The sequence below is a fragment of the Callithrix jacchus genome, chromosome 7 (assembly GCF_049354715.1).
Source record: "Callithrix jacchus isolate 240 chromosome 7, calJac240_pri, whole genome shotgun sequence".
Lineage (NCBI taxonomy): Eukaryota > Metazoa > Chordata > Mammalia > Primates > Cebidae > Callithrix > Callithrix jacchus.
In genome coordinates, this window is record NC_133508.1 from 116,275,328 (window position 1) to 116,287,763 (window position 12,436).

The following is a 12,436-nucleotide window of genomic DNA, read 5'->3' on the forward strand; positions in this document are numbered from 1 at the left end:
AGTGTTACCACTTATATATAATTAGAATGCTCTGCAAAGACAGTAGGTTCCCTCAGTGGACAAATTCTGTCTCATTCAGCTAGAGAGATGTAAGTTTTTGTCAGATTCTTTGCTTACTCATTGCTGCCCACAGTTAAAATCTATCCTGTGGCTATTATTAGAGCTACACAGCCTAAGAATGCCTTGGCACTGGAAGAGGGCTTCTAGTGAAAATTCTCTGCAGTTGTTAACTAATTAGTAAAGCAAGCAAATGAAAACAAACAAACTAACTAATTTAGAGAGCAATTTCTCAGTGTTTGTTCACAGCCTTAAAAGGATTTTTGCCTTTTGTCTCAATAGTTCCCATTTTAAAAATATATTCTAAAACACACACACACACACACACACGCACACACACACACACTCCCCAAAATCAGAGTTTGATAAAGTTGTATGCACCAAGGTATTTATAGCCACTTCAATTATAGTATTAACAGTTTGTTTTATATAGAGTTTGTCCCTCTGTCCCCTCAGCTGGAGTGCAGTGGTGCAACCTTGGCTCACTGCAGCCTCAGCCTCCTGAAGTGATCCTCCCACCTTAGCATCCTGAGTAGCTGGGACTACTGGTGTGTGCCACCAGGGATAGCTAATTTTTGTAATTTCTTTTTTGTAGACATGGATCTCACTGTGTTGTCCAAGCTGATCTAGAATTCCTGAGCTCAACCAGCTTCCCACCTTGGCCTCTGAAAGTGCAAGGATTACAAGTATGAGACACAGTACCCAGCCTGGAAACGATTTTTAAAACAAAAATGAAATAATTAAGGAAACTATGCCATGAAGAGTCAACATTACATGTTCATAAAAAAATTGCTGATACTAATATTAGGGCAAAATGGAAATATTGGGTATTTTTGGCCAATTTCAAAATGCTGTATCAATGCTATTCTTTTTTTTTAAGTTTTACATTTATACAATACAATAAAATAAATGAATGATACATTTTAAACACAATAAATTATAAATTTATAATAAGACATGCAGTAGAATTATAAATTTACATTTTTCATTGAAATGTAAACATAATGAAGTATTTTCAGGGAACAAAATAAAACGAAAAATATATTATGAAATGTTTAAAGCAAAATTATATTTGATCTTTTTTCAAAAAAAGCACTATCTTCAGAAACGTGTCTATATTGTCAAGGTTAAGTCATGAGTGTATTTTGGTTCATTACCTGCAGCTGAAGAAGCCTTTTCTGATTCTATATTAGTCAACAAAATGGTGCAAAGACAGGCTATAAAATAACTCCCAATACTTTTCTCTAAATAATTACCTTCAAAGAATATAAAAATCTCAGTTGATAACCTTATTGAGATATTTTAAATAAGATTTTTGGCTTTTTTTTCTGATTTTGCAAACTTCTCATTGATAGCAAACTATATATTTTGTTTCATTACAAAGCATATTTTCCTGCTTTGTCCTTTAATTTTATCATGCATCAATGAAACTTTAGTGCAGACTTACCTTTATCAGTTTCAATTCTGATTTCTTCACAGTCCACCACTTTGAAATATTTTTGGAACAGAATCAAAATTTTTCTTGAAAAGGAAGGTTTGCAATATCATAATATATCTGCCTATTAAGACTCAGTAGCATAGAACTGGCTAGATGAGTGATTTGTCTTTTCACACAATGATTTTATCTGAATAAAATAATGATGCTGATATCAGATTTTTAAAATGCCAACATGATGACTAAATTTTCTTTTTTTAGAGACAGAGTCTCTGTCTGTCACCCAGGCTGGAGTGCGGTGGTGCAAACTCAGCTCACTGCAACCTCCATCTCCTGGGTTCAAGCAATTCTCCTGCCTCGGCCTCCCGAGTAACTGGGACTACAGGCACATACTACCATACCCGGCTAATTTTTTGTATTTTTAGTAGAGATGTGTTAGCCAGAGGGTCTAGACCTCCTGACCTCGTGATCTACCTGCCTCAGCATCCAAAGTGCTAGGATTACAGGCGTGAGCCACCGGCCTGGCCTGACTTAATGTTAATAAAACAGTATCAGAGTATTGATTTTTAAAAAATAGCCCTGAATACTGGAAAAACTGACTGCAGTAAGTATTGTAAACACTTAAATGGTTCTTATAAACACTATTCAATGACATGGAGGATTATTAGGGTATGATTTTAAGAACAGAAAGATACATATTACATATACAATGGCATTTATAATAAATACTATATAGTAAAAGTTTGTTATGCACAAGTGTGGTGATATTTTATATGTATGTATATATATTTATACATATAAAATATATGTTTTTTTCCATGGTTCCTGGCTCGTTAACTCCCACGGCCCTTTTTATAATGCTGGAGGGCTTTAGGCCTCAGGAACAGTTCTCGGTAAACCGTCTCTCTTTCTCTTTCTCTGACCTTCTCCTGCCCTCCTTTCACCTGCTCCTTTTTCTCTCCAAGGCAGAAATCTTCTCTTGCCTTTGTGTCTTAGAGCTGGTTGTAAAGAAATTCTCTGACCTACCTTGTAGGTCATAAGATCCCCACTTCAGAAGAGTTCCTGCCCCACATTCTGAAGGAAGGATGCTGCATGGAGAGGCCAAGAATCTAATCAAACAGGCTTTTCTGGGTTTCTCCATTCAGCCCATTAGTATTAGATCATAGCCTTTTTGTTCAGTCATGTATCAGGACAATTATCCATCCTTCAATCATGAAGTCTCCACAGAAGCCCAAGAGGACAGACACCTGAACATGTGGAGTTTCCTGGAAGGTAGCAGGCTCTGCTATCTCCAGGTAGATAGCAACAAAATTGAATGGGAGAACACCCAGCTAGTGTCTGCAATAGAACCGACTACTTTCTTGCTCTGCGGAAACAAAGCACACCCCCACCCCCACCCCACAGAAGTCTTCTGTCTTGATTGTTGTTGTGGTATGAGAGTAGAGAGGAAGAAAAAGTGTGAGTTTTTTTGCCCTACATGGTGGATGAAAATGTATGTACATTTTGAGATAGCTCCATGAAATAAGTATGCCTCACCATTTTTTAAATGAAGACCTGAATATTGAAACAACTTAAGAGTCTGTGGACAGATGAATGGTTAAAGAAAATGTGGTATAGACACATGTGATGAAATATTATTCAGCCATAAATAAGAAGAAAATCCTGCTATTTGTGATGACATAGATGAACCTGGAAAACATTATGCTAAGTGAAATAAGCCAGGTACAGAGAGGCAAATATTGTATGATCTCACTTGCGGTGGTATCTAAAATAGTCAAAGTCATTGAAACAAAGAGTAGAGTGGTGGTTGCCAGAGGCTGGGATATGGAGAAGCTGGGAAACAGGGAGATGCTGGTCCGAGTACGATGTTTCAGTTGTGCGGGATGAACAAATTATGGAGATCGAGGGTATCGCATGGTGACTATGTCTAATATTACTGCATTATTGTATACATGAGATTAGCTAAGAGTGTAGTCAATGTGCTCACCACACACAGACACAAAGGTAACCATGGGACGTGACCAATGTGTCAATTAATTTGTTTGTGTTTGTTATTTCACAGTGTGTATTTATATCAAAGCATCATGTCATACACCTTAACTATGTACACTTTTATCAACTATACCTCAATAAAGCTAGGGAACAAAGAAAAGAAATGAATATCTGAGGCTTACCCAGAATAGAGTGTGTCTGACGTCATTTGCTAGTGAGTGGCAGTGAGGTGGTGGCTGGATCCCATCTGAAAGCCCTGGTTTCTACTGTCGCATCGGCATTTTAAAATTGGTTTGCCTGCAACCCATAGCGAGATATGTGTTTAGCATTTCAAATGCAGTACGTGGGCACACACACATAAGCGCACACATGACGCTGTATAGATACATGACTCTAGAGAGTGCCATATTCTAATTCATCCTTTTTAGCTTGCATCCCAACAATTTGGTACTGCGTGTTGATGAACTAGATCCACCTCTTCCTGTCAGAACAACAGGAAAACAAACTTCTTCTTTTCAGGAGGGGCCTTGAAACCTAGCTGAATGTCTTCGCCAATTATTGCCGGAAAAATATCTATCAGTTATGGAAAAACCAGAGTTACTGTTTTACACAAAATCATGCAGTATTTTAATAGATAACACTAAAGCATGTTGTTCAATTTAACTCTTCTGTTTGCTGAGTAACCACTCACAGGGATAGCACTGTTCAAAATCAAATACGTTGCAGGAAGCTTGTTACTCAATGGGTAGACATCAGAAATGCACAGATCTGGAGTTGCATTATGAGGAATTTTGCAGGCCCTATCCTCTACACCTGCTGCATAGCTCCTATACAGGCAAAATCCTGGCAGGATTTTAAATCTTAATGATCAGTTCTTTGTTCCTTCATGTCTTGAATATTTATTGAACACCTAAGAGCACGGCACTGTGCAAGGTTGTAGGAACGTCAGGGTGAAGAGGACAGTTGGAGCCTTGCAAAGCTTATGACTTTCTTGTTTATATTTGTTATGTTTCAACTGTACTCCTAGAACCTAGAACTGGTTACATGGCTTTGCTATTTAAAGGTCTAAAACATTTTCCAAAACTAAGCTTCTCCACTTAGCCTCCCCTATTTCCTCCTCCAAACAGAACAAAAAAATGAAACAAAAAATTCCAAACAAAACAAAATCCCCTATATGGTTTGAATTTGTGTCCCCCTCACAAATTTCATGTTCAATTTTAATCCCCAGTGTTGAAGGTGGGGCCTGGTGGAAGGTGACTGGATTGTGGGGGTGGTTTCTCATGGTTTAACAACATCCCACTTGGAGCTGTCATTGCAATAGTGCATTCTCATGAGATCTGGGGTTGTTTCAAAGTGTGTGGAACCTCTCTCCTCTCCCTCTTGCTCCTGCCCCGACCATGTCAGATGTGCCTGCTTCTCCTTCACCTTCCACCTGATTATAAGTTTCCTGAGACCTCCCCAGAAGCAGAAACCACTATACTTCCTACACAGCCTGCAAAACCGTGAGCCAATTAAACCTATTTTCTTTATAAATTACCCAATTTCAGGTATTTTTTCAGTTCAGTATAAGAATGAACTGAAATCTGAAACTGAGGCAATTCTGTCCTGTTATTTGAGACAAAGTCCTTTCAGTTACCCTTGACTTCTCTCTCACACCCAATGTAAACCATCAGCAAATTCTGTGAGCTCCGTCTTTTTGTTGTTGTTGAGACATGGTATCACTCTGTTGTCCAGGCTGTAGTGCGGTAGCACCATCACAGCTCATTGCAGCCTGCTCCTCCTAGGCTCAAGGGATCCTCTCATCTCAGCTTCCCAACTAGGTGGAACTACAGGCACACACCACCACACCCAGCTAATTTTTGTATTTTTTGTAGAGACAGGGTCTCACTATATTGCCCAGGCTGATCTCTAACCCCTGCACTCAATGATTCTTCCACCTCAGCCTCCCAAAGTGCTAGAATTATAGGCATGAGCCACTCGTCCCAGCCCATGAATTATCTTCACAATCTATTCAAAATCATTTCACTTTTTACTGCCACTATCACCTTGACCTTGGTCCTAGCCACCATTATTGCTTTCCTGGATTTTCCCATTAGTCTCTTACCTGGACTTTCTACTCCCAATTTTGTCCTCATATAGTCCATGCTCAACACAGTAGTCAGAGTAATCATTTTAAGATGCAAATTGTATCATGACACTGCTCTGGTCGAAACTGTCTAATGACAATTCACATTCATTCAAAATTGAAGCCAAAGCTCTGCCACTGACCCACAGATCCCTGCATAACTTGAACTCACCTGTGTCTGTCTAACTTCACCTTCTATAATTCTGCTTGCCTCACCCCCAAACTAGTGCAAGTGCTGGTCTCCTGGAGGACTTCAAGTTCCACCCTAATTTTCACATGACAATGTTTACCTCAGTCACTAGCTTAGCATTGGCACATGGCTTTTGCACTTCAGGTATCCCTTCAAATGTCACCTTGTAAATGGACCCTTTCTGACTACACTATTAACAAAACTATAGGGCTAAATTTGCCATTCCTTTTCCAAGTTCTTTATTTCTCCACTGAATTTACTACCATCTGAGAAAATATGTAGTTTTATTATTTATTCTGTATATATGTGTTCATAAACTGAAACTCGTGGTTATAATTTATTACTATCAAAGGATACAGATTAAAATTAGTTAAAGGAAGAGGCACACAAAGACCAGTTCAGAAGAGTTCAAACGTCAAGATTCTAGTTGTCTATTTTCAGTGGAGAAATAGGGTTAACTCCTCCTGGCAACAATGTGTGTTTATATAAACACACACATTGCACATATATATGTGTATATATATGCTACATATATATAAGCTAATATATATATTAGATACATATTCTATATGTGTATCTTTCCTGATAGATTGTAAGATTTATAAGGAAAGAAACTTATGTCTAATTTGAACTCTTTACTGTGGGACACACAGCTTGTAGACCAGTGCCTGGCATATAGCAAACAATATTGTTCACTGACTGATTAAATCAATGAATCAATCAGTAAGTCTATCAATTTTGAATGGTAAATAAACAAAAACCCTGTAAACTGGTAAGACAGACAAGATAATTGCCTTCTGAAGCCAGCAGTCTAAAAAGAAAGAGAATCAATTATATGTATATGTATATGTATATAAATATATATATAATTATATATATGTGTGTATATATAGAAGCTGAACGAGGTTTCAAGCAGACACAGGCATTGGTATGGGAAAAAAATTTAAATAATAAGAACAATGTTATACTTCAAAGGAATCCTCTCCTTTTACTTAAAGATAACCCACAAGGAGCTCCTGGCAGAGGCCAGACCTCTCTTTGGGTAAGGTTAATTTTTTTTTTAATATTTTTTTAAATTTTTTTATTTTTCAAATTTATTTAAAATTTTTTTTAAATTTTTTATATTTTTGAGACAGAGTCTACTTCTGTGGTCCAGTGCAGTGGCATGATGTTGGCTCACTGCAAACTCTGCCTCCTGGGTCCAAGCAATTCTCTGCGTAAGCTGCCTAGCAACTGGGATTACAGGTGCCTGCTAATTTTTTTTTTTTTTTGTATTTTTAGTAGAGATGGGGTTTGTGTAGAGCTTCGTGTGTAGTAAAAAATTTAACCTGGCCAGTCACAGTGGCTCACACCTGTAATTTCAGCATGTTGGGAGGCCAAGGCAGGTGGCTCACGAAGTCAGGAGTTCAAGACCAGCCTGGCTAAGATGGTGAAACACTGTCTCTACTAAAAATATAAAAAAGAAAAACAAAATTAGTGGGGGACTGTAATCCCGGCTACTTGGGAGGCTGAGACAGAGAATTGCTTGAACCGGAGGTAGTGTTTGCAGTGAATTGAGATCATGTATATGTGTATATATAGACGTGTATATAAATATACGTATATATATATATATATATATACACACACAAGTATATATATATACATACAGACACATGTGTATACACACATATAAATGTATGTATATATACATATAAATACATGTATGTATATATACTTCTATATGTATATATATACATACACACATATAATACTTCTATATATATATATAGATGTATACACACATATATATTTATATATATATATACAAACATATAAATACACACACATATATTTTAGTATATACAGATATACAAATACGGTAGCATGAGTTAGATCCATTGTAGAACACTGAACATGTGACTTGCCTTAATTTGGCTGCCTGCACAGGTTTTTTGAGTGTTAGAAATGAAAGCATTTCCCAAGAAGTCCTATTCTAAGAGAGCAGGCCATCAGGCAAACAAATGTGTGTCATTACTAAGTATACATTTGGAGAAGAGTCCACAAGTACACCCTCATTCTGACATCACCTGTAGAATTTAGAGGTTCTTATGACTCCTCTCAGTTGTGGTAATTTACTAAAGGGAGTCACAGACCTCACTGAAAGCTATGAAACTCATGGTTATAGTTTATTACTATGAAAGTATATACATTAAAATCAGTTAAGGGAAGAAATACATGAGGATCAGTTCAGGAGAGTTCAAATATGAAGCTTCTAGTTGTCCATATTCAGTGGAGAAATAGATAGTGTTAACTCCTCCTACCAACAATGTGAAAATATCCATGGAGTATTACCAACTGGGGAAATTCATTCAAGCCTTGATGTCCAGAGGTTTTTGTTGGAGTTCAGTTTCATAGACCTGGTTGGCCTTAAATGTGGCCGACCTCACTCTCCAGACTCTCCAGAAGTCAAGCTGATAATGTGTAACTCAAACTCCCTAACACAAATTACGTTGTTAGCATTGACTGTTTGATACAGTCCAAGGCCTTCAGGTTAAAAACAAAAAAACACTTATCAGGCAGGACATTCCAAGAGTTTAAGGATTACCTCTAAGGATCCCATGGCAGAAGCCAGACCTCTCTTTGGGTAAGGTTAAAAAAATTTTTTTTGCGGAGTCCTGCTCTATGGTCCAGGCTGGAGTGCAGTGGCATGATCTCAGCTCACTGTAAACACTACCTCCTGGTTCAAGCAATTCTCTGTCTCAGCCTCCCAAGTAGCCGGGATTACAGTCACCCACTAATTTTGTTTTTCTTTTTTGTATTTTTAGTAGAGACAGTGTTTCACCATCTTGGCCAGGCTGGTCTTGAACTCCTGACCTCGTGAGCCACCTTCCTCGGCCTCCCAAAATGCTGAAATTACAGGTGTGAGCCACTGTGACTGGCAGAGTTTGCAGTGAGCCAACATCATGCCACTGCACTGGACCACAGAAGTAGACTCTGTCTCAAAAATACAAAAAATAAAAAAAACAATTTTAAATAAATTTGAAAAATAATAAAATTTTTAAAAATACAAATAATGTATTAAAAAAAAATTTAACCTTACCCTAAGAGAGGTCTGGCCTCTGTCATGGGCTCCTTATGGGTTATCTTTAAGTAAAAGGAGATGATTCCTTTGAAGTATAACATTGTTCTTGTTATTCAGATTTTTTTTGCCATACCAATGCCTGTGTCTGCTTGAAACCTTGTTCATCTTCTATAAATACAAACTCTTCATGCTTGGAACTTCTAATTTCACTTCAACCAGATGGTGAGAATAGGAGAAATGTTTCTATAGATCCTGCCATCCTGACATGAAACCACAGGACTTTGAGTGGACAGACAAGTCTAGTGAACACAGGCTCTGAAGCAAAACACCCTGGATGTAAATTTTGACTATGCCATTCTTTATCTTTCCTTCTTTCTCTTTCTTCTTTCTTTTTTCTATCTCTCCCTCTTTCTCTATCTCTCTTTGTTTTCTTTCTCTCTCTCTTTCCTCCTCCTCCTCCTCCTTCTTCTCCTTCTCCTTCTTCTTCTTCTTCTTCTTCTTCTCCTCCTCCTCCTCCTCCTCCTCCTTTCTTCTTCTCCTTCTTCTTCTTCTTCTTCCTCTTCTTCTTCTTCTTCCTTTTTTTTGAGACAGAGTCTCACTCTGTTTCCCAGGCAGGAGTCCAGTGATGTGATCCTGTTTCACTGCAACCTCCACCTCCTGGATTTAAGTGATTCCCCTTGGGTCAAGCAACGTCAAACCTCCAGGGTTCAAGCCTCCCTAGTAGCTGGGATTATAGGCTTGTATCACGATGTCTGGCTAATTTTTTGTATTTTTAGTAGAGATGGGGGTTTTGGCATGTTGGCCAGGCTGGTCTTGAACTACTGACTTCAAGAGATCCACCCTCCTTGGCCTAACAAAGTGTTGGCATTACAGGCATGAGCCACCACGTCTGGCCAACTATGTCACTTATAAGCTGAGCAATCTTTTTTCTGTCTCAGTTTCTTCGTCTTTAAAATGAATAATAATAATTTATTGCCCTAAGATGGTTACAAAATTGTGAGTGATACGTTGGGCATTTAGAACTTTCAATAAGCATTTTGTGTTAATTCTTTTTGTTTTTGCCAAGAAAGGTGGGTTTTCAGTAGAAAGTAATAAAGAGAGAATTAAAAATCATTCTATTCAAAGTAATTTGTAATATTTACCCAAAGGATACATTTTAAGACAAAAATAATTTGTCTTGACTGATTAAAAAATTATGTTAGAGTAGGTCTATAACAATTTTTAAGTACTTAAAAGTCTTCCCATGGACAAAACTTCAAACCCAGATAATTTTACATGTGAGTTTAATCAAATTTTCAAAGAACATATCATTTAAATCCACTGTATATGAATATTGAGAATAAGGAGAAGCAAAGCAACCTAGTCTGTAAGATTTGTACAACATAGAAACCAAAACTAAGGAAAAAAGATAAATGTCAAATTCACGGGTGTATAAGAAAACAAAAATGCATAAATGTATAGAAAAAAGTTTGAATTTATCTCAATAATTCAACTTTAGACAACTATGAACTTTAGAAAACTTTCAAGTGAAATTATTACTCTAAGTGGCTAAAAGGAAAAAATAATCCAATTGCCTTAATAGATACAGAAAAGAATTATTTGATGAAACTCAATGTTCATTTCTAATTTCTAAAAAAGTATGATGTTTTAAAACATCTTTAGAATCATGAAGTGTTAAATTTAAGCATCTATGGAAACCATCAGCCTTAACTGAAAACATCTGTCATAGCACCTTAAAATCAGGAAAAAGACAAGACTAGGAGAAGTGGCTCATGCCAGTAATCCCAGCACTTTGGGAGGCTGAGGCAGGTGGATCGGCTGAGGTTAGGACTTAGAGATCAGACTGGCCAACATGGTGAAATCTCATCTCTATTGAAAACACAAAAATTAGCCAGGTGTGGTGGTGCATAGCTATTTGGGAGGCTGAGACACAAGAATAGCTTGAATCTAGGAGGCAGAGGTTGCAATGAGCCAAGATTGTGCCACTGCACTCCAACCTGAGCAAAAGAGGGAGACTCCGTCTTGATCGATCCACAAATAAATAAATAAATAAATAAAAACAGGAAAAAGACAAAATGGCTTTTGCTTTCACTTCTTTGAAACATTGTACTGAAAGCCTGGCCAACAGAGTAAGAAAAAGAAGTATGGCTGGGCATGGTGGCACACACCTGTAATCCCAGCACTTTGGGAGGCCAAGGTGGGTAGATCACTTGAGGTTGGGAGTTCCAGACCAGCCTGGCCAATATAGTGAAACCCCATCTCTACTAAAAATACAATAATTAGGCCAGGCCCGGTGGCTCACACTTGTAATCCCAGCACTTTGGGAGGCCGAGGCGGGTAGATTTCCTGAGGTCAGGAGTTTGAGACCAGCGTAACCAACATGGTGAAACTCCGTCTCTACTAAAAATACAAAAATTAGCTGAGCATGGTTGCATATCCTTGTAATCTCAGCTACTTGGGAAGCTGAGGCAGGAGAATTGCTAGAACCCATGAGGCAGAGGTTGCAGCAAGCCAAAATCATGCCATTGTACTCCAGCCCTGGCGGCAACAGCGAGACTCCATCTCAAAAAAGCCAAACAACAATAACAACGAACACCAAGTAAAAACAAAAAACAAAAATTAGCTGGGTGTGATGGTGCACCCCTTAACCCCAGCTACTAGGGAGGCGGAGACAGGAGAACTGCTTGATCATGGGAGGTTGATGTTGCAATGAACTGAGATTGCACCACTGCACTCTAGCCTGGGTGACTGGATGAGATTCCTTCTCAAAAAAAAAAAGAAAGAAAGAAAGAAAAAGAAGTACAACATATTAGGATTGAAAAGAATAAACAAAGCTGCTATTATGTATATATTATTATATGTATACAACGTATGAATTATTTGAAATAATAAGATTGACAAAGCAGATAGATACAGCCTCAATATATAAAAATCAAATGCATTTTGCTATGTTAAAAAATACCACTTGTACCATTAGCAAAAACTATAAGTAACTTAGAATATATAATAAAAATTGAAAGACTTGCATAGAAAATATTATGAAAGATAATAGAAGTCATTAAATAAAACTTAAATGAATGGTGAGATATACCTAGTTTGAGCCTGCCATTTCTCCACAAACTGATCCTTAGATTCAATAAAGTTCCAAACAAAATCTCCATAGAGTTGAAAAAGCAACAACAAAAATGTCCCTGAAGCTGGTAACAAGTAAGATGCCTGACAAGACCAAGCAGTGGTGTGGATGTATCTCTCCCTGAACAATAAATTAATTTACTTGCTTTTGAGATTTATAAAAATGTTATTATACTTCAGGTTATCTTCTGTAATTTCTTTTTCTTTCTTCATTGTTTTTAAGACTTATCCCTTTATATCTTTTCATTATTTAAAAAATATTACATTATATGAATAGACTTCAGTTTACTTTTTAGTTCTCTATGTATTCAGGGAGGTTGTTTTCAATTTCTTGTTTTTTGTTTGTTTATAATGGTACAAACAAAGCTGCTATAAACCTCTTGTATTGTCTCTTGGCTTATACATCTAGAAATATAATTGCTGATTGTTAGGTATTATTTT

General features: G+C 37.3%; 1 long non-coding RNA gene across 1 annotated transcript; it reads right to left on the minus strand.

Moving 5' to 3' along the window:
• Positions 1 to 339: 339 nt before the first annotated feature.
• Positions 340 to 7,817, minus strand: LOC144577165 (uncharacterized). Its single transcript, XR_013520533.1, has 3 exons — positions 7,707 to 7,817; positions 3,667 to 3,781; positions 340 to 722 (listed from the first exon to the last, which is right to left on the minus strand). It is a non-coding gene; the product is annotated as an uncharacterized LOC144577165 (long non-coding RNA).
• Positions 7,818 to 12,436: the final 4,619 nt, after the last annotated feature.